Genomic DNA, 25,116 nt, shown 5'->3' with positions numbered 1-25,116 from the left:
GATAGTGATTGAGTTCTCCCTAGTTTCCATCATACGCGAGAGAGAAGGCCCCCATCACAGGATACCCGAGAGAGGGAAGTCCCCCCATGTTCCCACCAGAGGACATTGAGAGCCATGTTGTTTCCATATGAGCATATTGATTGAGCCATGTTATCAACAGATGATATTTATTTATATATTCCCCATGGTGCCTTGGAACAGGAGCAGGAGAGATTGAGTTCCCCAATTCGACGCCATACGAGGAGAGGGAGTTCAAGTTGTCACCTTACGAGATATCGATTGAGTTAAATGGGTTGAGAACTGAATCTTCTTCTGATGCTGCTGCTTAAACTGCTACGGGTAATGTTGTTGGTTCAACTGATGCTGATTGAAATGATCCTAGAACTGCTGCTCCTGGACCTGCTCCTGGGTCTACTGCTACTGCTTGTGCTTATGGAATTATAGCAGGAATATGATTCTATTTTATAGTGTTTGTTCGTATTTACTTGCCTACAGGAAGACTTTATGTTGGGCAGCTCAGTTGTGATGTGGGATCGTGGGAACTTACTTCTTGGATTTACTATTTACTTATAAGATCTTACACACTTGGGTTGGCACCGCATGGGCTATTACCCCTATTATGCTTAGCTTGTCTTTAACCAACAACCCACCTTTTACTAACCTATATTTCATACCTAACTTACCCCCCTACTTACTTATACCCCAACCTAGTGATTCAACCATAAATCTCAGTAGGATAGGCATTAGGATATTTACCCTTTACCCTACCTTGCCTTATTAATTATTCTAGGTACCACTATTACCTATTGGTCTGGCCGAGCCTTGGCGATACTACTCAGCAGTAATTAGAACCCACTCCATTGCTAGGAATAGACAGACCTACCCGCCTTTCATTTCATGCCTGCCACCTTCTATTTACCCACCTTCAGACCTAGACCTTTTAGCCCTATAACACTTCCTGAATGAATCGCTTAGTTATTGGGTACAACAAGCACTATACTTCTCTTGTAGGGACGGGATGAACGAACCCGGCCAGCCAGCAGATACGATTGGATTTATTTAGACAGCCAACATTGCTAGGAGATGCCCTGTGCCCACTTGCCTTTCATGTTAGTGCCTGCTACCAACCACCTGGAATGTGTGTACCAACCAGACCGGCTCACTTACCTGAACTTCTAGCATTCACGGGCGTTCGACTACACTTGCTGAAATATTATTACTTTGTATAGCACTATCTTCTCTTGTCGGGCCGGGCTGAAACCCCAGATACTGGTGATGAATTTAGACAGCTAGCATTCATTGCTAGGATATTCTTTTATCACACTTGCTGAAAGGACAGATTCTTTGGTGGTGTTAGACTCCGTCTCATGTCAGAGATTGATTCTTCTTTAAAACCCTGTTTTGAAGAAGAAATCATTAATGTGTTGTTTTAGATTATGTAATTTATCTTCAGCTCTTCAAAAGGGAGCAGCTTCCTCAGCTCCTATCTCTGCAAAAGCACAAAGAAAACAAAGCATCATCAGCAATCAAAGTCTGGCAATTTAATGATCAAATAAAAAATGCCTTCCGCTCCTTCATCCTCACAGGTGGTTCCCATTGCGAGGCATGGTGTAAATGTCATTCTAGATATCTATATTTTATCATTTTCAGGATCAACAAACTATGCTGATACGAAAACCACAGAAACAATCTTGATTCAGAAGAATAGCAGTGGAGAAGGTATCTTGCAGGATCCAATTCTTGGACCTTTCTCAATCTTTAGAATAGGAATCAAGGTATCCATATGCATCTAGATTTTCAGGGCATGGTACCATGGGAAAATTAATTTTATCCATTATTATATTGTGCATTATACTGGTAGCCATAGCACTTCTTGTCTCTGCGGCTTGCTTTATACACTACAAGTACAGACTAAGAATCCCGTTTTCAAATGTCTCATTTGATAATAGCACAAACAGTTTTACTAATCTAATAAGCCAGGGGTCATCTTTCACGGAGGAGTTTCATGCTCATGACAGCTCATGCCTCAGATCTATTACAGGATGCATGGGAAGAAAATCTTTCAAATTCAACAGTAAAAGTGAAATGGTACCAGGCACAATTGTACAACAGCTCTCTTATTCACAACTAGCTGAGGCAACTGAGCAATTTTCAACGTTTAATCTCATTGGCGGCAGGAAGCTCTGGTGGTGTTGATGTGCCTCTTAGTAGTGGATCATTTCTCTCAAATATCGAGCAGAGGCACAAACTTATGAGCAAGGAGGACTCGAGCATGCTACAGAGGGACTGCTTTACGATTAGTATTGCAAAATGCAGGTATATATTTTGGTTATTTTGCAGTGAAGATATTCAGTGGTCAAAGCTGCTTGCAAATCTGCCTTTGCCCAGCTTATTGCTCTATATGGAGGATCACCAGACGGCATATGAACATTTATTTCCACATTGGACTCAAAAGAACAAATACGAGTTTCAAAGGGCAGAATGGCTTCTGTTGTGAAGACAGTTCCGTTGTATCATTCGACAACAATATAAGCAGGGTATTTCGTTTTTGGGAACCTCGACCAAGGCTTCTAATGTTCTGGGGATCAACAGTGTTGCTGGTTATCTTCTTGGTATGGAGTTTGAAAGAGGGAGCCACAAACATATGGCTTTTGTTATGTTTATCACTGTCTTCACAGCATTACTGGATGCTCTTTTGCTTCGGGCATAGGTTGACAGTAGCGATCTCAGTGTGGATGAACCAAATGGGGCATTTGACATTCCTGATGGACTAGCTCATTTCCGAATGAATATGGAGGAACTCCTTATTGATATTTGTCACCTTTTAGGCCCTGCACAATTCATTCAAAAGATGTTGGCTGAACCATGGAGCTCGTTAGAGGGACCAATACCTTGGCAGGAAGTGGAAGTTAAGGTGTTTGTCCTGAATGTGGTGGCCGAGATAGTTTTGCAAGATGCACAACCTTTTGACGTTTCAGTCTTAATGCACTTGGTTATGGTTCTGTCGAATAGCTCCTCTGGTGGACATACAGGCTTTATGTGTTGGGTGCAAAAGTCAATTGCTAAAGTTGTGGGCTCATACTCAAAGTGGGTTTGCTCTTTTCATGAGGCTATTGTACCTTTACTTTTATTTTTGGCTTCGGGGCTGGGTCGGTCTGTGGCTGCCAGTGCATGTGCTAATGCCTTACGCAGAGTTTGTGAAGATGCTTCCAAAATGCTGGCTGAACCATCAAATTTGGAAGTCCTTCTTTGGATAGGAGAGGGTCTGGAAGAAATGCATTTACATCTCCATGAAGAAGAAGATGTGATTAGTGCAATTGCATTTGTTCTTAATACAGTTCCAAACAGAGAGCTGGTGAATAAGTCCTTGGAAAGATTGTTGAAGTCCAGCTATGAGGCTATTGAACTTCTTCTAAAGGTAGATAGTGAAGGCCCTTTGACACAACATTCAATTGGTTATGCTCAACTTTTAGAGTCAGTTGCGAGGGCATTCTACAGGATGGGTGCAATTTTCACCCAGCTTTCAACCCCTGGTTTTTCCTCATCACTTGGAGATGAGACTATTATCCTCATACTGAGACACTTCTGGCCACTCCTTGAACGTATATTCAGTTCTGATCATATGCAAAATGGTTGTTTGTCAACTGCTGTTTGTAAAGCCCTGTCACAAGCTATTCAAGCCTCAGGTCGGAACTTCTCAGCACTGTTGTCAGAAGTGATGGATTGCCTTTCAAGAAATTTTCTCTCCTTCCAACATCATGAATGTTTCATAAGAACTGCTGCTGTTGTTATTGAGGAGTTTGGGCATGAAGAAGAATATGGGTCATTATTCATTAGTACATTTCAAATGTTTACTGCAGCAGATTCAGTTTCTGCATTGAATTCCTCTTATGTTTGTGATCAAGAGCCTGATCTAGTTGAAGCATATACAAGCTTCACATCAACATTTGTCCGATGCTGCCCCAAGAAGGTGGTGGTCGTAGCTGAATCATTGGTTGAAGCATCCTTCCAAAAAGCAGCTATTTGTTGTGCTGCTATGCATCGTGGAGCAGCTCTTGCAGCCATGTCATATATGTCTTGTTCTGGAGGTTTGCCTCTCGTCGATATTGGAGTCAAGCTCTTGTATTGTTGAAGGTTCATTTAGCAATGTGGCGTTGAGAATATGTTCTCATTGTGGGGTGGGAAAAGAAAGACGCAACGTGGAAGAAGAACAAACTTCGTGGCACCAGTTTCAAATCGTGATAATATGACAAGTTTGGCAGAGGAGAGAATTATTCTATGCTCAAATGCTCTCGATGAAAGCCGTGGCAAAGAATTGCAACTTTGTTGCGATAAAGTTTTAGTAGACTATTTGAAAATCTCAGTTTTTGTCACGATGTATCAACATTTTCCAGTGTTAGGCCAATCTTTTCTGCGATTATTGTGCGTCTAGATGAAATAAGGCCTTTATGTGTCAAATAGAGCTTGCTGGCATTGATCGCATAAGTTTTAATCCGTTGTCAACTAAGGAAAAATATGGCGCACGTCTTTGACACCTGCTCTTCACTTCAAAGTCACCTGAAGACACCTGTTACCAGATGCATAAGAGTCTGCGCTCCAATTGTTAGGCTTTTTGGTTAGAGATTTTCGAGGGGAAAGTTATTACATGTTCTATTTATGTAATTCAGGTGAGACAGCGCAGGAGTTTTTGGGTTGATTTGTTTTCTTTTACAACAGAGACTTATTTAATGTATTAAAAGAAAATCATTAGAGAAGGAATCAACAGGCAATGAACGCTTTATGACCGCTATTCAAACGGTGTCAGAACAGCAGAATAGGATTCGATGCCTATTTCCAGACTTTATTCAATGGGATCAGTGCTCCATATGTCAGGCCATCAGAGGATTTTAGGAAAAGGCTATTCTATGTTTAGCTTAGATGAAACGCCCATTTCTAATTTTTGTAATTGTAACAGCGCAGAGGTTTTGGGGATCGATTTGTTTTCCCCCAGCTGTGTTTTGTTTCATATATTAAAAAGAAAAATTCATTTTAAGGGAGTCAGTCAAGGGAGATTTTCTGAGTGCTGAGTGCTGAAGAACAGAGCTTTTAATGTACAGTTTTTGGCAGTGATTTTTAATGAAAATTTCACAGCTCTGATTTCTAAGATCCCTGTGGCATGATGATTTAGCATTAGTTTTTTCTCTTGTTTCATATGTAATCTGTTATGTTTCATTTCACTACATGATCATTTCTAACTGAACAAATGAAGTGTTTAGGTAAGAATTCATGCCTGCCATGCTCTGCCTATAAGTTTGTTCATGTTTAAATGTTTTCTACTGTTTAAGGAGGATTCAAAGTTATTGTTTGCCCTCCTTAGCTCCTCACCAGTCTTGCCATCCCGTTTAAAACTAGATTTGATGCTAAATGTCTTGCCTACCTTGCCTCAGTTGATAACCTGTGTTGTTCGTTATATTTCTCTGTTTCAAACTGTGATTTTGCCCATGTAGCCCAGAAAAACCCCGTTATTTAATTAAAAACCCCAAATCAACCTTTCTAATCAGTTTAATAGCCTAATATCAGTGATACATTGTTGGCCATCTCATCCTATTGAAAATCTACCGAGGTTGACCGGAGAGAGCCTTCTCCTGCCCCGTAGGGCTAGCTACGAGGCTGAATGGTTTGATGTAGCTTTGAGAATTGCCTTTTCAGCCTGAGGTGAAATTTCAAGCGCTAACAAGTGGTTGGAACAGCTCGCAAAATCCAATCACTATTTTACCTACCCTTCCCTTTCAACCCTTACTTTCCCGTGATCCCTATCGGTTATACCTTCCCCCCCCTCACCGAGTGGAGTGAGTGTTGCCCCCTCATTGGTGGTTACTCCCGATCTGAAGCACCCTTATTCCATTCCATTATAAACATAATTATAATATATATTATATACGTAATTACGTATATAATAACGGAGATCTCGCCGACCAGTCGAGGGGTGTCAAGTGCCTTAGCGAACACGCCGCCCAAAGTCTTCCTACGGCGAGTCGGATTGGCCCTGTTGGTCAATCATTGAACCGGTCTCAGATGCCATTTTCCGCCAATGAAAACACGTGAGAAAGTTGGGCTTTTTCGGAACTTCAACACCAAATTGTCGGGATCTCAACTTTTTGTGCTGCCAATCATAATAGTCCTTACCTTTAGGTCATTCCCGAGAGTGGTCACAGCCAGCCGGTCAATAGTCAGAAGTCATAGCTTATAATGGTTGTCATTGATGATAGCCGGTAGATAATTACAGGACCAGGAGTTGATCCCAGGAGTCAATGCCGGTACTCAAGAGTCAATGCTGGGACTCAATGGCTTTGACTCTATGGCTTGTACTCCATGCTAGTCAGCCAATAGGAGATCCGTACAGGGAGGTCCCGATACCCTGTTGCCGATACCCTGTTGTTGATACCATGCCAACCGGTCAGTGCCGAGAGCTAGTGGTCAACAATAGTAAGGAGGTTGCGCCAGGAGGTCCATACCCAATCTCATTCCCAGGAAGTGGATTTACAAGAGCTGGTCGCTAATAAGGAGGTCGCCGAGTAGAAATACAAGTTGATGTCCAAGTTGAGTGCTTTATATACTACTTGCACCTTGGGAGTAAGGAGCCAGGGTTTAACGATAGGAAACACGAATCCACGTTACCAATTACTGTATGGACTTTAAGGCAGTCTCTAAGAGGCCTTGCTCCATGGAACTTAGTACATGTGACTAAGCAAGGCAAGTGTCTAAAGTGCTAGTACCAGAAGTCCCTATGGCTAGTTAGTTTACCTTCTTATGGCTTGAACTCAAAGTCCTGGATGTAGACAACCCGTAAGGCTTTCGGCTTTCACTCTCTTTCTATCAAATAATAGAAAACCTCATATATCTTCTAGAAATCCCCATGCATCTATATAGGTGCACATCACACAATAAACATTCAATCCATATCCTGTGTACTCCATATTTTTTATTATTAGAAATGGAGAGGCACTTATAAAGCAGAGCACAAATGAAGTTGCTATCTATGCCCCAGAGCGTCAGCGAATAAGAAAATGGGGATATATTCATTCCCTTATTATTTTATATAAATAGGGAACCTTACATAGCTGAGCATAAGCGAATAAGCTGGGGGATTACTACTATTCTTTATCCTTCTCCATTCTTTATAAGAATGCAATTTCATTCAGTTTACGTAGGGAGCAGTGGTTGACACGGAACGGCTTTAGTTAATCATTTCAGTGAATGGCTTATGCTGGGAGACTCGCATATATAATTGAACTTGTCCATTTTAAGAGGTGATCCTTGTTGGGTAGATAAGCCGGATGCTTGATTGCTAGCACCTTTATCCTTATCCCGTGAAATCCATATGGGACTGATTCAATCCATAGAGCCAAGAGATATTGACAAAGCCCACATCTACGCGGGGTGGTTCGGAGGACAACTGCCATCTACAAAAAGGGTGGTCCACTGAGCGAACGATAGCCAACAGATAGAGTTATTGCCGATAAGGTCCCGGAGGGGCTTGCACTTCCTAGTGCAAGGAATGTGGTAAAAATGAAAATGGAGATTATCCAGATGTAATAATATTTACCGCAACTATAAGGGAACCTTAATTGAAGAGATCCGCAATTGAATAGATACGCTTATATAACATCTAAAGCACCACCCACCAGGTTTGGAAAAGGCACTAAGTCTTGTTGGAACAAATCCAAAACACATTCTAATTCGCAGGTTTCACCTATTCAAATATCTTATTTTATAAGGCCAAGGCAATATTCCACGGGGATACTAAAATGAATTTTTTTATTAATGAATATTGGTACGAAGTCGCTTGTCCGCATCAGACAAGGTGTGAAGCTGCTTGCTCGACCAAAGAGAGAGCAAGGGCCCTTACTTCTTAGGGGTCACTCACTATTCATATGGTGAGGGTCTTTTCAGTGTAATTAGCGGGGCTTATTCTCGCTTCGCACTCCATTGAATGTGATATTCACTTCTTTCTTTATTTAGGAAACGTTTTCATGAATGAACTAAAAAGAAATTCCATGTGTGCCATTCACATAGGTGGGCCATAACCATTTAAAATTCGATCCGAAGCCAATTTCCAGTTCCTCTCTGACCTAGTGCGTTCTCCTATATAGCGGTATCCATGCGATCTTTGGTATGAAATCCTCCCCTTATAAGGGGTGTGACGCTTTTCACTCCCTTGCTGATGTAGGTAGAATTATATACAGAGAGAATCACCCTTTCTTTATTCATTATTTATGGCATGGCGAGTCTTTTCCATCAGAAGCACTCACTCAAGAAGTCGAGCCAACATGCATCCATCGTTATGAAATTCACGACCCGCTTTCTTTCTTCGGGTAAACGTGAACTTTCTTTCTATTACGACACAAACAAAGTGAGGTGAGTGAGCCATCTCTCTCTTTCCCAGTTCTTGATCGACTTTCGAAGGGCTATAGATCGACAATGATGTTGGTCATCCAGTTCTTTATATAGGTAATTTAGCGCATCGTTGACTTGATGAAATGAATGGGTAAAAATAGCAGTGAAACAGTGTTCTTTATGCACTGACTTATTTATGATAATTACCATGAAAAAGAAAGTGACGTGACGTCGGTTGAGCACTCCGTGGGGTGGACTATCTATTGGGGTGGGGCTTTGGTCGAGCACTCCGCCCTAAGTAAGTCGATTTGGTGTGATCTTTTCATTTAGATATATCCTTATATTATACTGCTACTTTTCGTCAATTGAGTTGTAAAGACTTTCTTTTTTGCTAATAAAATATGCTTTATATACGTTCTATTTACCCATAACCGGAGTAATTACAACCATCAAAAGAAAGCTCCATAACCGGTTCCGGAATCAATAATTACATATAGAACTTACTTGAACTCTCCACCCTATTGGGCTATCGGTTGGGTTTACCTTTCTTTCAGGCCCGGTCCTTCCCTAAATAAGTATTTCCTTGAGGGGAAGCACTCACTTGAATTCTTCCCGATAAGCTTTGACCCTTTTATACAAACAATAGTCAGATATAGGGATGGATTTACGGCTAAATTAAGGACCTTGTCTATCTCCTTATTTCTTTTTAGGGCAGATACGTTCTCGTTCGTGAAAGGCACCTGATATCTTCTCTTTATGTCCCGTTAAAGGATAAATGACTTAGGAATTATTCCTGAAATATATCGTACAGTAAGAGGGAGATCGAGGGCATTTCAAAACTTTTCATTTTGGGGCCAAACCACGAAACAAAATGTGAAAACCCTCTCCGAACGCCGTATCCGCTGGTCATTATTTATATATGTAATTACGTTTAAGAAAGAAAAAGTGTAGTGCCTGTTAGGTAGCTCCAACCCGGGAGCAAAAGTGCGCTAGAGAGAGGCAAAAATGCCCAACCACAAGTGTGCTACACAAGAGATGCACAAGTGCACATAAAAGAAAGAAATGCCAATCACAAGAGAACGCCAAAGATGTAGATGCCCTGAGGTAGAAAACATTTTATAGGATAGATCCAGAGGATAAAAATATGATAATGTAAAATGAGAGTTGTAATGTATTTATACAAAACTCAAGTAGGGTGCTGCCCCCAAGAGGGGTTAATGAGCCTATGTGTACAAGTTTTCTTAAGTAAACCTTAACCATTCCCTAGCACTACAATAAATTAGAATAAATGATCAATGGATGGCCTTAGCCATGATTACAAATACATTAATTATACGTATGAGTGTGTCGTCACCACATGTGAAGATTACACCCAGAATTCTTACACCCTCCCTTAAGTTTCACAGGGGCCACAGAGATAAAGCATTACATCACATGATTTACACTCCCCCCTAATGGTATATCTCCAACACCAATATGATGTCGTAAGCTAGTGAAGGTGGGCCCCGGATTTTGGTTAACATATTTCCAAGCTGATCTGCGGAGGGTGATCCCTCACCATATGAATAGTGAGTGACCCCTAAGAAGTAAGGGCCCTTGATGCCTTCTTTTATTCCATACTTTTGTTCCTATTGTTCCGAAATCCAGTAGCAAATTATACCTGCTCACTTCACGCCCCGGACCTGTCTCCATCACACACCCATCTCAACGACCAGGCTCTACGATTCATAGACTTCTGGACAAAGAACATCATTTTCACGGAGATCAAGCCAAGGCGCAAAGATAGGCTCAACTCATCCCTAAGAATAGAGATGCGCTCATATATTGGGATTATTCCCCTTGTTGTTTATTATTCCCCATTAGTCCCAGTGGCATGTTGTACTAGCGGCTAAAGGCAATGAGCTCTTAAACCTCCTGTCAAAGGTTCATGGGTAGAGCCATTTTAGCCCTTATTGTATTACCGCATGGCTATTACAACTGGCTATCAACTATATGACCGGCTATTACAACTGGTGAGTGGCAATTACCTTCCTGGGATGGTGGAATGAACCAGAACTAACAAACCTCCTGTCATAGTAAGTAAGGGTATTAGCAATCAAACGTTTCCTATTCGGTAGGTGATGGAGTTGTTCCCTGTAGGGTAGGGCTCAAGGGTCTAGGTGGATTTCGAGGGCAGTGGATCCAGTTCTAGGTTCAAGTAATTCTTTATTTGTTACAATGGACAATGTCAACGTCCCGATGCGATATCAAATTATTTGGATTCTTATTCCCCACCTGTTGATTCCCCATATTAGACGAAGTTGGCATATTGTCCAACCACACTTATTTGTGTGCCTGCCCCGACTGGAACCTGAGGCCATTGAGAAAACTATATTGTCTGGTGTGGTTAATGTAATAAATAAAGTAGTAGTCTAGTGAAAAACTTATTAATGCACGGAATATAGGAGTCTAGTCTAAGGCTGCCATGGAACTTTTATATAAGGCTAGTAGTTGGACTTAAAGGCAAGTAGTAGAGCTTACGAAAACATATAGTAGTTATTTCTTACACTACAGGGGATGCTGACACTACAGGGGGATGGGATCAATATCTATTCTATTTCTTATCTATTGCTCTTATCTATTGTGGAAATATGGAGGAGGATAATTACATCTATAACTTACTCTATCTCTTTCCATTGTATTGTATTAGCATTAGTAGCCTAGGGGATTTATAGTAGCGGGCTGATCGGCTAGCAATGTGGTACCTGTTGGGCACTTACTATCGGTGGAAATCAATATTGAATACTACATTACTACTCCTGGCTGGGAACACTACCTACAGAGTAAGTACTTGCACTTCTTGCCTTAGACTACTTGCTTGCCGTCTTATCTTAGCTGTAGGTTCCATGGAAACTAGCCTTAACGGACACTTTCGGAGTGACAAATTACAATGGAAAAAACGTAGGTAAATATAGATATGGGAAAAGGTAAACGTAGATATGCAAGTATCCTAGTAGGAGTCAACCCCGGAGATTAGTCCCATTCTTATTCCCTTGCCAACGGAAACAACTAGTAGTGTAGTTCTTACACTACAGCTAAGGAATCAATATCTATTCTATCTCTATTGTGGAAATATGGAGAATAATTACATCTATAGCTTACCCTATCTCTTACCATTGTTGTATTAGCATTAGTAGCCTAGGGGATTTATAGCGGATGAGAGTAGGTGGATTATTCCCAATTAGCGGAGTATCCTCTATAAGGAGGGGTATGTTCCCGCAGTGCTCCAAATAGTCATGTAGACTTCACCTCTCCTCTCCTTAACAGTCGAGCCCCCTAAAGGGTCCTTATCAGTCGAGCCCCCTGTCGGGTCCTCTATGGATTATAGCAGATTAGAGTTTACCGTAGGTATTGACTATAACGGTCTCCCAGGCAGGTATTGGCTACAAGGTATCGGGCACTGACTGTTGCTTATGGCTATGTCTGTTGAATCATCAATATGACTGGGTACTTTGACTAGGGAACTATGCCAGGAAACTCTCAGCAATACCAACCGGGTATTGACAACGACTATATAATTAGCTCTTTTTTAGTGCATTAGTAGTTCAAGCCCTAGAGACTGCCTTAAGCTGCTCCATGGCAAGAAGCCTTTAGAAACAAAAAGCTTTAGTCTTTGGCAAAGTGAAACTTATATATGCCATTATCATCTATTTCACATAATCTTTTGACAGAAAGGTGAAACGTAGAGATGCGGTATCGTATTTGGATTCTTATTCCCCTTGTTTATTTATCCCATTGGATTCAAGGCCATAGAGTCAGTTCCATGGCAAATTAGCCTTCTTCTTACAGACCAAAAGCTTAGTCCCATGCACTATGTATGGACTATAAACAACCTTAAGCCTTTGAGTGAAAGCCGTCCATGAGACCATGTGATGAATAAGCTCCGACAATATTTGTTAGAGGGTAGGCAATTTCTTTATTAAGGGTAGGTCCTGCTGTCTCTGCCAAGTGCTTGCTTATGGGTGCCTCTGTCACCACTCCACTCTGGTTCGCTCAGCTTCAATCTATCATTCATTGGCAAAGATGTGAAAACCTCCGCCTCCTCTCCCTAGCGGTCGAGCCTGCTTGCGCATCCTCTCCCTATATTTGAGCACCTAAAGGTCCTCTCCCTAACAGTCGAGCCTGCTTACGCATCCTGAAAATGGCAAAATAGGAGCTAAAAGTTCAAAAAGCTCCACCAAGTAAGATCCTATGGTCTGGAGCAGAAGAGAGACACCGCTTCCATCTGGTTAGGTGGGTTAGGTGTGTAGGTAAGATAGGTATGTAATAAAGGTAGGCTAGGCAGGTAGGTAATATAGGTTAGATAGGTAGCAGGTGTATAGGTTAGTTGGGTTAGGCAGATAGGCAGATAGGTAGATGTAGGAAGGGTCTATAGCTATAAGTATATAGAGTGAGTCTAAGCAGTGTAAGGGTCAAGAGTCTGAGTCTGATGGATGGGCTAGCTGGGCTGTATGGGTAGAAGGGTAGTAGTTGATGAGTTGTCTAGTGTTTCACTAACTTCCGCAACATGTTCGAAGAATATCGTATACAAACAGATATAGAATTATATATGTCATTATGCTGTGAGCTTAGCACTACGAGGGGGTAAGGGGCTCGTCTTTCACGAATGCGTAGAGAGGAGAGGAGACAGATCAGCCCTTCCTACCTACCTCGAGCAAGTTCGCAAGGTGATTGCGAGGCAGCAGGGTAACATGGGTATTGGTGGTATTATTATGCCGGAACCCTGCCTTAAATAATAGATAACGTTGTCCCCCACTTCACGAAACACCCACACAACCCTATACCTTTTACGTATCCAGGAAGGCCAGGACTGGACGATAGCCTCTTTGTCGAAGCATATAAGTAAGAAAAAGAGATGTAAACAGATATACGCGGGTAATCAATATTATCATATCTTATCGATGGATCGTTCACTGGAAAACCCTCCCTTGTTGTACCTTATCATTTGTGCTTAAGGGATGTTAGGTGGGCTGGATAAGCTGGAATCATGAACTCTTGCCCCCACAAATTCGGTCCGGTAAGTATGGTACTGCCTAGCTCTGGGAACGAATAACCCGTACCCACCATTTGAATGAGCTTTTTGCTATGCTCAAGGTCCTGAAAGGTGACCCTTCAAACTCGCAGAGCTAAGGCTTTGAGGAACATAGTCGCTCGACCAAGAGGGAGAGGAACGTAGTCGCTTGTCCAGGCAAGGACCGGTAGGGGCTTGCTTGACGTTAGGAAAGCAAGGACCCGGAGGGGCTTGCGCTTCCTAGTGCAAGGTATTAAGTGAACAAAGAAATTGGCAGAGAACGTGTTCAAACGCAGGTTATTGCCGCTCGAGTAAACACGTTTCAGGACATAACACACCTAAGAAGTTCAAACTCAGGTTTTGATTCCGGCCATTGAAGCAGGTTCCAAAACACGATGTGAGCTCGATCCTTCGCCTGCTTTTCATGCAATAGGTTTATATACCAGAAAGTCTAACTCAGCTCTCACTACAAGGGTCTTTAGAGAAACATATATATATCCAACAACTTACACCCAGACTCTTTCTTTTCTTTAGATCATACGAATAAGAGATTTCATTCTTGGTGGACCATTGGGATGGGGACCAACCTCTCTTTTGTTGTTCATGTGCAGGGAGACAGACCAATGGAGCAGGGGGACAACCAGTCATGGAGAACGGAGGGGGACAACTCATGGAGCAGGTGGACTAACCATCATGGGATTTATAGCTTACGATGGTGGTTTACGCGATGGAGCTATAAAGTATATGATTTCTATTGGATATTGAATGGGACCTTGTGCTTGAATGAAATCCCCTGACCTTAGTCAATATTTAGTTATACAAAATGTTAGTGAAATGATAGCTACGAGACAGTAGTTGGTTAATATCCTTTTGGGCTTACCTTCCCTAGCTTCGTGGAACAGTGAAATCAAATCCCCTGACCTTATAGCTAGGGTTCAATCGGCTTCCTTACCTTATTAGCACAGTTGGGTTTACCTTGATATAGAAAAGATAGGAGAAAAGTTAGGAGTGTAATTTGGTTCATGAGGCAATGGTAAAGTCTATGATGAAATTCCTTGCCCCTCAGAGGGAACAAGCGGCTTCGCACCTTCGAGTTGTAATTAGGTTAATGAGTCCGTTTATGTTTGTATGGAAATGATGAAACCTAAACCTTTATATTGTCTCCTGGGACTGCAAAAATTAAGAAAGCTACATGCCTTGAGTGTTGGGCACCCCCTTGGGCACCCTATTGTATCTGGTTCGCTTGGATAAGTGTCCACCACACGAATGATTGGTAAAGATGTGTACACGAGAGTGATAGAAATGAAAATAGTAGTTGGGCTAATCTGTCACGATGCACGATGGATTTCGCATTGGCACGATGGATTTACTACCTTTTAAGCTAGGTTTATTAAGCTAGGTTCTTTTTTCTCTTTCTGAGTCTGAACTCGCCCACGAGACAGCAAGAGGGAGGTTCAAGGTCTCGGAGGGGCTTGCGCTTCCTAGTGCAAGGAATGGAACAATGAATTAGTAGGGTAAAAGTGGCTTATCACCCAGGTTCTTGACTAGGGGAAAAGTACCTGATCCTTTGGGCATCGCCAAGTTGATTTATGAGTAAGTAATGGTTCTGCAGCTCCATTGATTAGGGAAGATATCTGCTAATGGTAACGGTGTAAAGATATATACGGGAGAATACGGCATTGGATAGAAACCTATAAGAGTACGCGGTTCCGGCACGCGAATACGACAGTTCAGGCATGGTAGAAAACCCATGGTAGCGACAGTTGGAACAGTAATATATATGGAGGAAGTTGCGATTGACCTATCTCTCTTCCTGGCTGAGTCTTTTTGGCTGAGGGTGGAAAAAGAACTGAAAGGGTCTCTTCTCTCTAGACGTGGAAGGGAAGGTTTACCAGTGGGGGAAGGGTTCTATAGGCCGACAATGAGGAGGGTAGGTATAATGAATAGAACAGACATTCCTGGTTTACTGTCTAAATTGCTTTACTTACGATCACCTGGATCATGAGAAGATGCTAGAGACCTTGCCGCACCACCTCGTTCTAGATAGCTTAACTAGCCATAGAAACCATAGGACCTCATGGAAACCTAACCTGAACCTGCTAAGCTACCCGTTGGAGAAATAACTCGCTGAAGATAGACAGAGAGTTACCGCTAGAGTGGAGGAGCATAGAGCTCGCTGCAATGGAGAGAGTTCTCACTGGAGCATGGAGCTCACTGGAGATAGTGACCCCGCAACGTTGTAAATAAACCCACGTTTACACCTGGGCCCTCATACAATCCCTAGGCCCTCAGAGCTAAAGCATCACACCCTAGGCCCTCATACAATCCATGGCTGGAACGCTGGAGCGAATGAATGGTACCAAACCCGAAGTGACCCTAATACCTCAAAAACCTAGTCCCTCAGAGCTAAAGCATGCAAACCCACACCAAGCATCCATCATACCTTGCTAACACACCTGGGAGTGGGAGTTGAAATGGGAGCTTGCTTTACTAGAGTTGCATCACTTGACTACCTGCTACAAACTACCTACGAGAATAGCCAGCATGGAACTGGGACGTGGAACTGGAACGTGGGAGCTTGCTACAACCTACCTACCGACTAGAACAGCCAGCATATGCCCCCAGGTAGGGGGGTCGCTTTCGCTCCGCAACATAGTATTCGTTCCCCCTAACGGGGGGGAGCAACATAGATTTATCGTCTAGTTGGGAGTAACGAGCTCATATGTGTTATTCGTACCCATTCGGATCAATCGAATCAAACTCCATTCGGCCCATCCAGATGGGGATCTGGGTCACCGGGGTGGAGAAGGCGTCAATTCGATCCATCGTGCCCCCTCCCGCCTCGGAAAATGGTTCGGTGAGTGGATTCGGATGGGGCCTGATTCAGTTCCGGACAAAGGGAGAGAGATCTTGCCTCTCCTAGTTCGGATCGGAGTACCAACAGACCCCGTCCCGTGCACCTTTACGCGTAGCTGATTCGCAATGAAAACCTATGTATCATGTGTGGGGTTTCTATTTGATTTTATTCCCCTCAAATCTTTCTTCCCCTCAATCCTTCTCTTTTAGGGTCATAACAATGTAGGGTCATAACAATGGGATACTCATTTTCCCTTAACTAATATGAAAGGCCCAAACATGCTTGTAAGTAATGCGCATCACGTCTTTTTATTCTATCTGAGAATAGCGATTTTAGGGTGAAACACGCCTATAAAGTATTCCTACGGCGCGAAACTCATTCATATGGGCGAGGAAGAATTGCGAGACTGACAACTATTTACCCACCCACCCCAATCCCCGGTGTTAAGCTCATCTCGACCAAAGGGAGAGGAGGGTGAGCCATTTATCCTCCCTTTCTCGCTAAAGACATGGCCACCACCATGCCTCGGATAGAATATGAGGCCATTCTAAAAGCACAACACTTTGATCTTATCTATGCCTAGTCCGGGTATCTATAAGCAGTCCTCCTAGATGCCCATCGGCACCATCCTTTTGATAAGAATACCCCAAGAGAGATCGTGCTCCATAAAAACCAGCCATAAAAGCATGGAAGAAGTCATGATAATCGCTCTGCTTCGCAGGGTCCTCTTGTTGGGTTGTCGGAAGAATAAGTCATAGTTTCATGAATCCTTCGAATCCCGACAAGTGCCGCACTCCAGCTCGTTCCGGACCGATCTGTGCTTTTCCTTCTTTGCTCAGGGCCATGAATCACAGGCAAGGTAGCCGGCCGTCGTCAATCTGTACGTCGGAGGAAGTTCTGGTGGGCGTACGAAGCAGGGCATGGCTTACTATAGTAGCAACCTGTGCTCTGTACTCCACCTCCTTGCGAACATCGTCGAGATATTTCCTAACCTATGTGTGTAGATTCTGGAATTCCATATCAAACTGTAGGTGCTCTCTTCATTTTGGCATGTCATCTACGATGTATCCTCACATTGTGCTCTTGATTGCTTAGAGCTTTGCTTTGGTAAAGGAGAAGAACTACTCCCATGAAAGAGCTTACTTTTTGCCTTAAGAATCACTACTCTGAAGCTTAATAGATCGCTTCGCTTGCTGGGTTAGGGTGAGTTAGGTCTTCCTTGCTCGCATTAAGCGGGCATTCTCTTTCTAATAATGATTACTTAAGAATAACTACAAGCATTAAGTCTGATAGTCGTCTCCCTTCTTCCTTGCCGAGGGCTTTCTTTATAAGCTTGCTTGACCAAAGCCCCGTAAGGAATCGATAAGTACTTCGGCAAGGTCCCAGAGGGGCTTGCACTTCCTAGTGCAAGGACTCGACAGGGGGCTCGACTGATAACGAGAGGAAGTTTCTCCACATTTCGCGGGATGGAATCGATTGCTGGGCGGGGATACTGTCAGTGCCTAGAAGCTACGGTCAGTGCTACAACTCTAGACAACTCTAGTCACTGCTGCTACTCAGTTTGGCTACTCAATGCAGCTACTCATCTGTGATATAACTCTTGTCAGTGCATGAATTATGCTCTACTCAGCGAAGCTATAGTCCATGCATGAAGCTAGGGTCCGTCGGTGCAGCTAGTCAGTGCTTGTCAATGCCGCTTGTCGATGCACTCAATGCCAGGTGGAAATGCCGGTACTCACTCGATCCAGGTGTTGATACAGGAGTCTTAGTTGATAGTCGATCCAAGAGTCGATCCCAGGTGGCGATGCACTCAATTGTATAGTAGGGATTCAGGAAATGCTATTTTGGCCTAATAAAACCTCCCGTTTAGAAAGAGCCCCCTTCAACAAAAAAGGCGATAGAACGCATTTCTTTTGAGAAACTTGGGGGGTCCAGGGATCTGCCGACAACTTCTAATCTCGATCCAGGCGTCGATTCAGGTGTTTATTTCGATGCTTAGCTTTCTACTTGAATCTCTCTCATGTACCCATCATCGTACCCATCGAGGAGGTCTAATCTCACTCCCCATCGAGAGAGAATCTTTCGTACCCATACGAGGGCTAATCTATCGGCCCGATGCGAGGGCTAATCTAAGCCATGTTCTCGACCCTCGAACCTACACCTCGTTAGCACTTCACGATATAGAGCATTTGGGGCCTATACTGATGCTTGACTTACAATGCACCTAGTTGACTTAGGATCCATTACGTGCGAGTATGCTAGTGGACATGTTTCAAAGGCTTTGTGCTGCTGCTTCTTGATACTCATTAACGATCGATAGTTAGTGATTGATCTAACAATACGAGTCTGAATGAGGAACGATTGAACTTACTCAATGATAAGCACCGATGGACCTAGTACCGATGGAACTTACTGAATGAGGAACGATTGTTGACTTACAGAGGGTGCCCACAGAGACGGATGAATCGAAGCACACTTCTTACGAGAGAGCTTTACAGCACGAATCAAATCGAAGCACACTTATTCCCCTGCTCCCACCGGACACACATATTACCAAAGAGGCGATCCAAGTGTTTAGGCACTCAATGCTTAGATTTCTTTTCTACTTGAAGTTCTTTCACTCCCAATACGATCTAATCTTTCGTCCCCATGCGAGGGCTAATCTAAGCCCCCCATGTTCTCTACCCTCAATACTCTCCTCGGCCCTACACCTCGTAGTCACTTAACAATACAGATCATTCTCGTCTTACACTTGTATTACTAATGCTTGACTTACGATGCACCTAGTTTACTTAGCTTCGATTACGTGCCAGTATGATAGTGGAATGGTTCGAAGGCTTTGTGATGATGCTTGATACTCATTGATCGGCTTGATACTCATTCATTGATGAGATTGATAGAACACATAGTTTGAGGTGAGGCGGTCCAACGGACGGATGAAAGCCCACATATTGGGGGTGAGGCGGTCCAACGGACGACAGAGAAGGATTTGATTCATCGATTGATAACATAGTTCGAGGTGGGGCGGTCCCACCGGGACGGAAGCAGTATTACAAGTGAGGCGGTCCCACCGGGACGGGACGGGACGGCACTCCCCACATAGTCTGTCAGAGACACCCGACATAGCTGAATGAGCATTGCTCCTACCCAACCTATGGGCCAGCCATAGAACCACTGGTGGGTTAGGCCATGGTCTATACCCTACACCCTACTCGGTATATCTCCACCCTCGACCCTACAACTCCCACTAGAACATACAACCTAGGCCCTCGACCCTCCACCCTATACATCGACCTAGATCTCTTTGCAGCAACCTCGACCCTTGACCTCGACAGAACCCATAGCCCTCTTACTCGACCTAGACCTAGAACCTCTTACTTCCTCAAACTCGACCTCAACCTCTCCCGGGGGTCGAGCAACTAAAGTTCCTCACTTTCCACTACAGAACCTTGGGAATGTATTCAGGCTGGACTGCACGGTGGGGCTGATCGGTTGGACTTCTCAGCTTGGTTACTCGACTGGGTGGGAAACAGTCATTATCGGGAGATCATCGATAGCCATCGATCAGTGCCATACGAGATATGTCATTCTGCCTTCGCAGAGTAGCAATATATGTGGCCCTTCCCACTTTGAGGTTCTGGGTGGGCGAATAGATAGGAAATGCTTGAATGAACTACCCTTTCACTTTGATTAAGTTCCCTACCTACTCTCACAGCCAGCATTGTTGTTTTCCCTGCCGACTAGAACAACCAGCCAAGAATGGTGGTGGGAGGTGCATATCCTACTATCCCCATCATGCTCACTAAACCCTGAATGTTGTGCAGAAGTCCGTAGCCCCTACCCATCATGCTTACTAAAATCTGCATGCAATCGTGCCCGGGAAGTCTGCACTGCTAATGCGAAATATAAGTCTGGAGTGCTAACGTGAAAGAACGGAACTTGCTGGAGTGCGCTGGAGATAGAAAGAGAGTTACCACTGGAGGAGCATAGGGCGAGATAGTGACTGCTGGAGCATAGAGCTCGCTGGAGATAGTGACCGCAGTCCGCGTTGTAAAGAAACCCGCGTTTACACCCTACGAAACTCAGCAGACCAACCCTGGCTGGACTGGACCGAAGAGCTAAAGCAGACCAACCCTGCCCGATACATCAAGCATGCATGCATCCTGCCTTGCTAAGACACCTGGGAGCTTGCATTGCTATCAGTTACCTACCTGCTTGCTATAACTTACCCGCTTGTTATAACCTCCCTACCTACTCTCACAGCCAGCAAGGCTATCTTACAATGGATTTGATTGACGAAATCACTGATCGAATAGTTCATAGTGGGACCTAGCGAAGAGAGCCCACTGAAGTAAGTGTCAGACCTTATTTATGCGCCCCCACCCGCGACTTGACCGTGGTAAAGTCTCAGCCCCCAACAGAAAGGTTCATTGGAAAAACACTTTGGAAATAAAGTGGTTCAATGCTGTTTCCCCGTGGTTCTGCGTTTCATGGTGGGCTTGAGTTCCCTCACTGACTAACGGTGAAGTAAGCACACCATCCGCGGAATGTGTATCAATGAAGATAGAATGGATTCTACTCCATTATCATCTAACAGGGCAGCCTTGTGGCTGTTTGATCTCACTTATGATTGGTCCAGGGGCATACCCAAGGGATGATATCTAGGGTGCTCCCCTAGGGGCCTCCTGCTGTGTGCACTTTGAGGCGTGAAAGCACTCTCTCATCGAGGATTCTGAAATGGAACGGCCCCGTTACTCGCGTGTAGGCCCGGAATGAAATGGACTCGTAGGAGGCTTTACCTATCCACTATATTCGCTTCAGGTGCCAGGTTAAATAGAGAGTTAGCTCAGAACGATCCACTGTCTCGCGGCTTCAAGTTCTTAGACACCAGGTAGCCTGGCCCCCTATAAGTATTGTATTTATCTTACAGAAGTGGTTTTATCATCGACGATCATGGGAGTGAGTGGAGCCCATGAACGGAATCAGACCGATCGATGTGTCGAAACAGGCGAATGCTCGTACTTGGATCCGCATCCTACTTCTATTATTTATGGTATGGTGTAGTGCGCACTCCCCTATCCCTTTATCCGGTAAGGGATAAATCCTGGGCGAATCGCTATTCAAAGGAAAGGGTGGGCGGAACGTCTATTCATGGTAGCCTTCTTGATCCGCTATTCGCCCCGACCCCACGCTTCTTCGGTAGATCCGGTCGCACGGCGTTGGATCGATTTGATTCGAATTGGTTAATAGTTCTCAGTGCGACATGAACTTCGCAACCTTCTTTTGTGACTTCCATCGAATAGCAGATTTACTTCTAACTTTTTTGCATATCTTATTTGTGGGAGTGAGCGAGTGGGAAAGAGAAAAAAGATCCTAAGTGATATTGGGTGGAGGGCGTACCTACCTCTAAGAGTCCCTCCAGGTCCTCCTCATTTCACATTGTGCCATAGTCACAACCCCCTTTCGTTGGGTCCAATAAAACATATAGGGACAATTGAATGACTGGAAGAAATGGAAGAAGTTCACAATTCGATCTCTCAAAATAGCATAATGACATATATAATATAGCTAAAATGGCCGAATTAGTAGGATGCTCGACTGGCCGCCATCGAAATCTGTTCAAACCTCCGCCTAAGGGGATTGGGTGGGTAAATAGTGGTCGAGCCTTAAAGTGCATCCCCAAATCGAGTTATCGCTTCATTCTTTGGGGGGTTTATATATTTCTCAAGGCTGCCTCTAGCTAGAAAATCACTATCATTATATATGTCATTACGCCATCTCGCTGAGGTGCACATCTCTATCTCTACCTAAACTACCACATGCTCATATATAACTAACTACGCCGTATCTAGCAACCAAGCTACTTATGGAGGAGGCTTATAAACCGCCCCATGATGGTAACCCTCACCATATGAATAGTGAGTGACTCCATCCCTTCGACCCAGGAGGCTTATAAACTGCCCAATTAAGGATGCGTAACCAGGCTCGACTGATAAGGAGAGGACCTTTACGTGCTCGACCATAGGACCTTTAGGTACTTGACCATAAGGACCTTTAGGTGCTCGACCATAGGTAGAGGATGCGTAAGCAGGCTCGACTGTTAAGGAGAGGACCTTTAGGTGCTCGACTGTTAAGGACCCTTTAGGGGGCTCGACTGATAAGGATGCGTAAGCAGGCTCGACTGTTAAGGATGCGTAAGCAGGCTCGACTGTTAAGGACCCTTTAGGGGGCTCGACCATAGGGAGAGGAGAGGACCCTCACCATATGAATAGTGAGTGACTCCGTCCCTTTAGGGGGCTCGACCATAGGGAGAGGAGAGGACCCTCACCATATGAATAGTGAGTGACTCCGTCCCTTTAGGGGGCTCGACCATTAGGGAGAGGAGAGGAGAGGGCCGCCATCGAGAGGATGCGTAAGCAGGCTCGACTGGCCGCCATCACCTTTAGGTGCTCGACCAAAAGGACCGGAGGGGAATCTTGAAAAACCTCCGCCAAGAGAAAATGCTGAGTAGGGGCGGGCTTGGGTGGTGGGCTTATGGTCGAGCCTTAAAGCGCATCCTCAATTGTCCTCTCCTTAACAGTCGAGCCTGCTTACGCATCCTTTGTCAGATGCGGGTCCATCTGTGTGGTAGGGGCCGCCATCGATTTCTCGTCCAGTTCTAAGTGCCGTACCAAGTACGAAGAGGTCTGGTTATCGAAGCCCGTCCAACAAGGCTCTCCTAAGTGTGAAATTTTCAGTCATATGGTTGGGTTCTCTCTCTAAGATTACCACCATTAGCAGTCTCTCTCTTTGGCAAGCCTGACTCCCGGGCACTTTCTTTCCTTCCAAGCCCCCTCAAATCATTACCACATTCCAAACCTCGGGTAAATCATAATAGGGTGTCTTTCTAATTCTAATAGGGGGGGGAAGCAGAAAAGAGAGGAAGGCTGGCTCTCCCTGCTTTGCTCACCCACTTTCCTGAGCTTGCATTACCGAGGGTGAATCATTACCTTGGGTGATCAGCCACTCTGCTAGTTAGTAAGGCCGCTCGACTAACAGGAGAGGAAAGAGCCCTCGAACTCTCATTTTCATTAGGTAAATCTATTCATTAAAGCATTTAAGATGATTCCCATCCAATCAGGCCAGGGGGTGCAGGAAAAAGATGGCTTAAGCCGCGGGTGAGGCATTTCAGTATGTATGGATGAGGTAGGCAAGTATGGCCGGCCGCCTGACTCGGATAGGATCATGTCTATCATCAGTTAGTAGCGAGTGTCCTTATGGGTGGAAAAGTTCCCCGCAGGCAGCGAGCGATCCAGAAACCTACGTTACGCATAATAGAATATTGTTTTACGTTTCATTCACCGCTGTTACGCTATAAATCCAAGGTTGGTTCCACACGAGCCGAGCATAAATCCCATCACGTTCCGCGGCGTGGTGGCAGAAATCAAGATCGATGGGAGCGTAGCAAATTGCTGCTATCATATGGGCATTAAGCTGCCCAACCCCGTAATGAGGCGAGGAGGTCTGCTCATTCCTGCAGCTACCAGTCTGATCCCCATCGCTCAGAATCAATATATGAGGGAAGGGGATAATGTATAGGAGGGATGTAGAACATTAACAATGAATGCCTATCCAATGAATGCCTATCCAATGAATGATTTCTTTCTTCGGGTGGGTGGGAATAGGAAGATTTTATTGATGAAGGTGCGAAGCCGCTTGTCCCTCCGGGGGCAAGGTCATCGTGGATATTTTCTCTACACGGATGCAACCTATGCCCATGTATCCACACGCCTGGATTTGATGGAACTGCATCTTGATCTAGAAGGTATGCCGGGCGAAGCGCTGGTGGGGAAGCTGCTTCTTTGACCGGATCAAATGAATCCTTGCACTAGGAAGCGCAAGACCCTCCGGACCTTACCTTCCTGAGAAAAGAAAGGCGGAGCGAGCCTGAGAAAAGAAAGGGTGGGTGGGGGGATATATTTCCTTGGCTGTCTTTTCGACGGATTGTTCTAGTTGGCAAGGCACCTGCCCGATCATAGAGGTCCTCCCATCACCGACCGAAAGGCAGGCACGATAGGTGGATCCAGAACACTCATACACTTCATTCACCTCAGCAGCCACCTTAATGAGTGATCATATAGTAACTCTAGGCCAGAGTAGCCCTGTGAAAACAACGCACCAGAAAGGAGAGTGCCGGTGAGAGACTAAAAGCAAGGCACCTTATGTAACACAGGCCCCCCTTAACCCGGACACAACAGAATTGAAGCTTCCCTGTAGACGGGTTCATTATTATCCTATCCTTCCTTGGATCGATTTCAGTGGTTGAGGGACTATGTAGACTCTATCGGGGGTGTGGGAAGGAAGACCTCCCATCGAGGCTCTAGTTCCCTGGAGGTGCCCTTTCACCCCCTAGCCGGGAGTGAAGCCTCTACCTCCTGCTTTGTCCATCATTTACGTAATAGAATGAAACAAATTCTGGCCAGAAATACTTGCTTTCCTAGCATCAAGCAAGCCCCTACCAGGCCTTGCCCCCGGAGGGACAAGCGTCTTCGCACCTTTCTATTGCCAACTGGAAAATGATAGCTATCAGACAACTAGAGGAAGGTGGCAGAAAGCAGATGAATCGAAATATTACTCACGAAGCTCAGGTACGCATCTCAACATCTCTATCGGTTATCAGTTATCAGTTTGAAACAACATCTCTTTTCTCTAACTATCGTTACTTCTCTATCTTTTCTATCATCAGCTGGGGTACACTCATTCATTGAGATTGTTTCGGGAAGCAACCCTTCCTTATCTCCATTGGTTCGGTGAGCTCAGTGATATTGGTGGGAAGTTTGAAACCATAGGAGCT

At 44.4% G+C, this 25,116-nt stretch overlaps 1 pseudogene; it reads left to right on the top strand.

Moving 5' to 3' along the window:
* Positions 1–1,559: 1,559 nt before the first annotated feature.
* Positions 1,560–25,116, top strand: part of LOC149251100 (uncharacterized) — a 71,766-nt pseudogene continuing 48,209 nt past the window's right edge.

Source organism: Pinus tabuliformis, chromosome 7, assembly GCF_031772625.1.
Source record: "Pinus tabuliformis cultivar Carrire ecotype Pingquan chromosome 7, CPIR1, whole genome shotgun sequence".
In the NCBI taxonomy this organism is placed as follows: Eukaryota; Viridiplantae; Streptophyta; class Pinopsida; order Pinales; family Pinaceae; genus Pinus; species Pinus tabuliformis.
The sequence above is the reverse complement of the archived record's forward strand: the minus strand, read 5'-3'. Positions and strand labels throughout refer to the sequence as shown.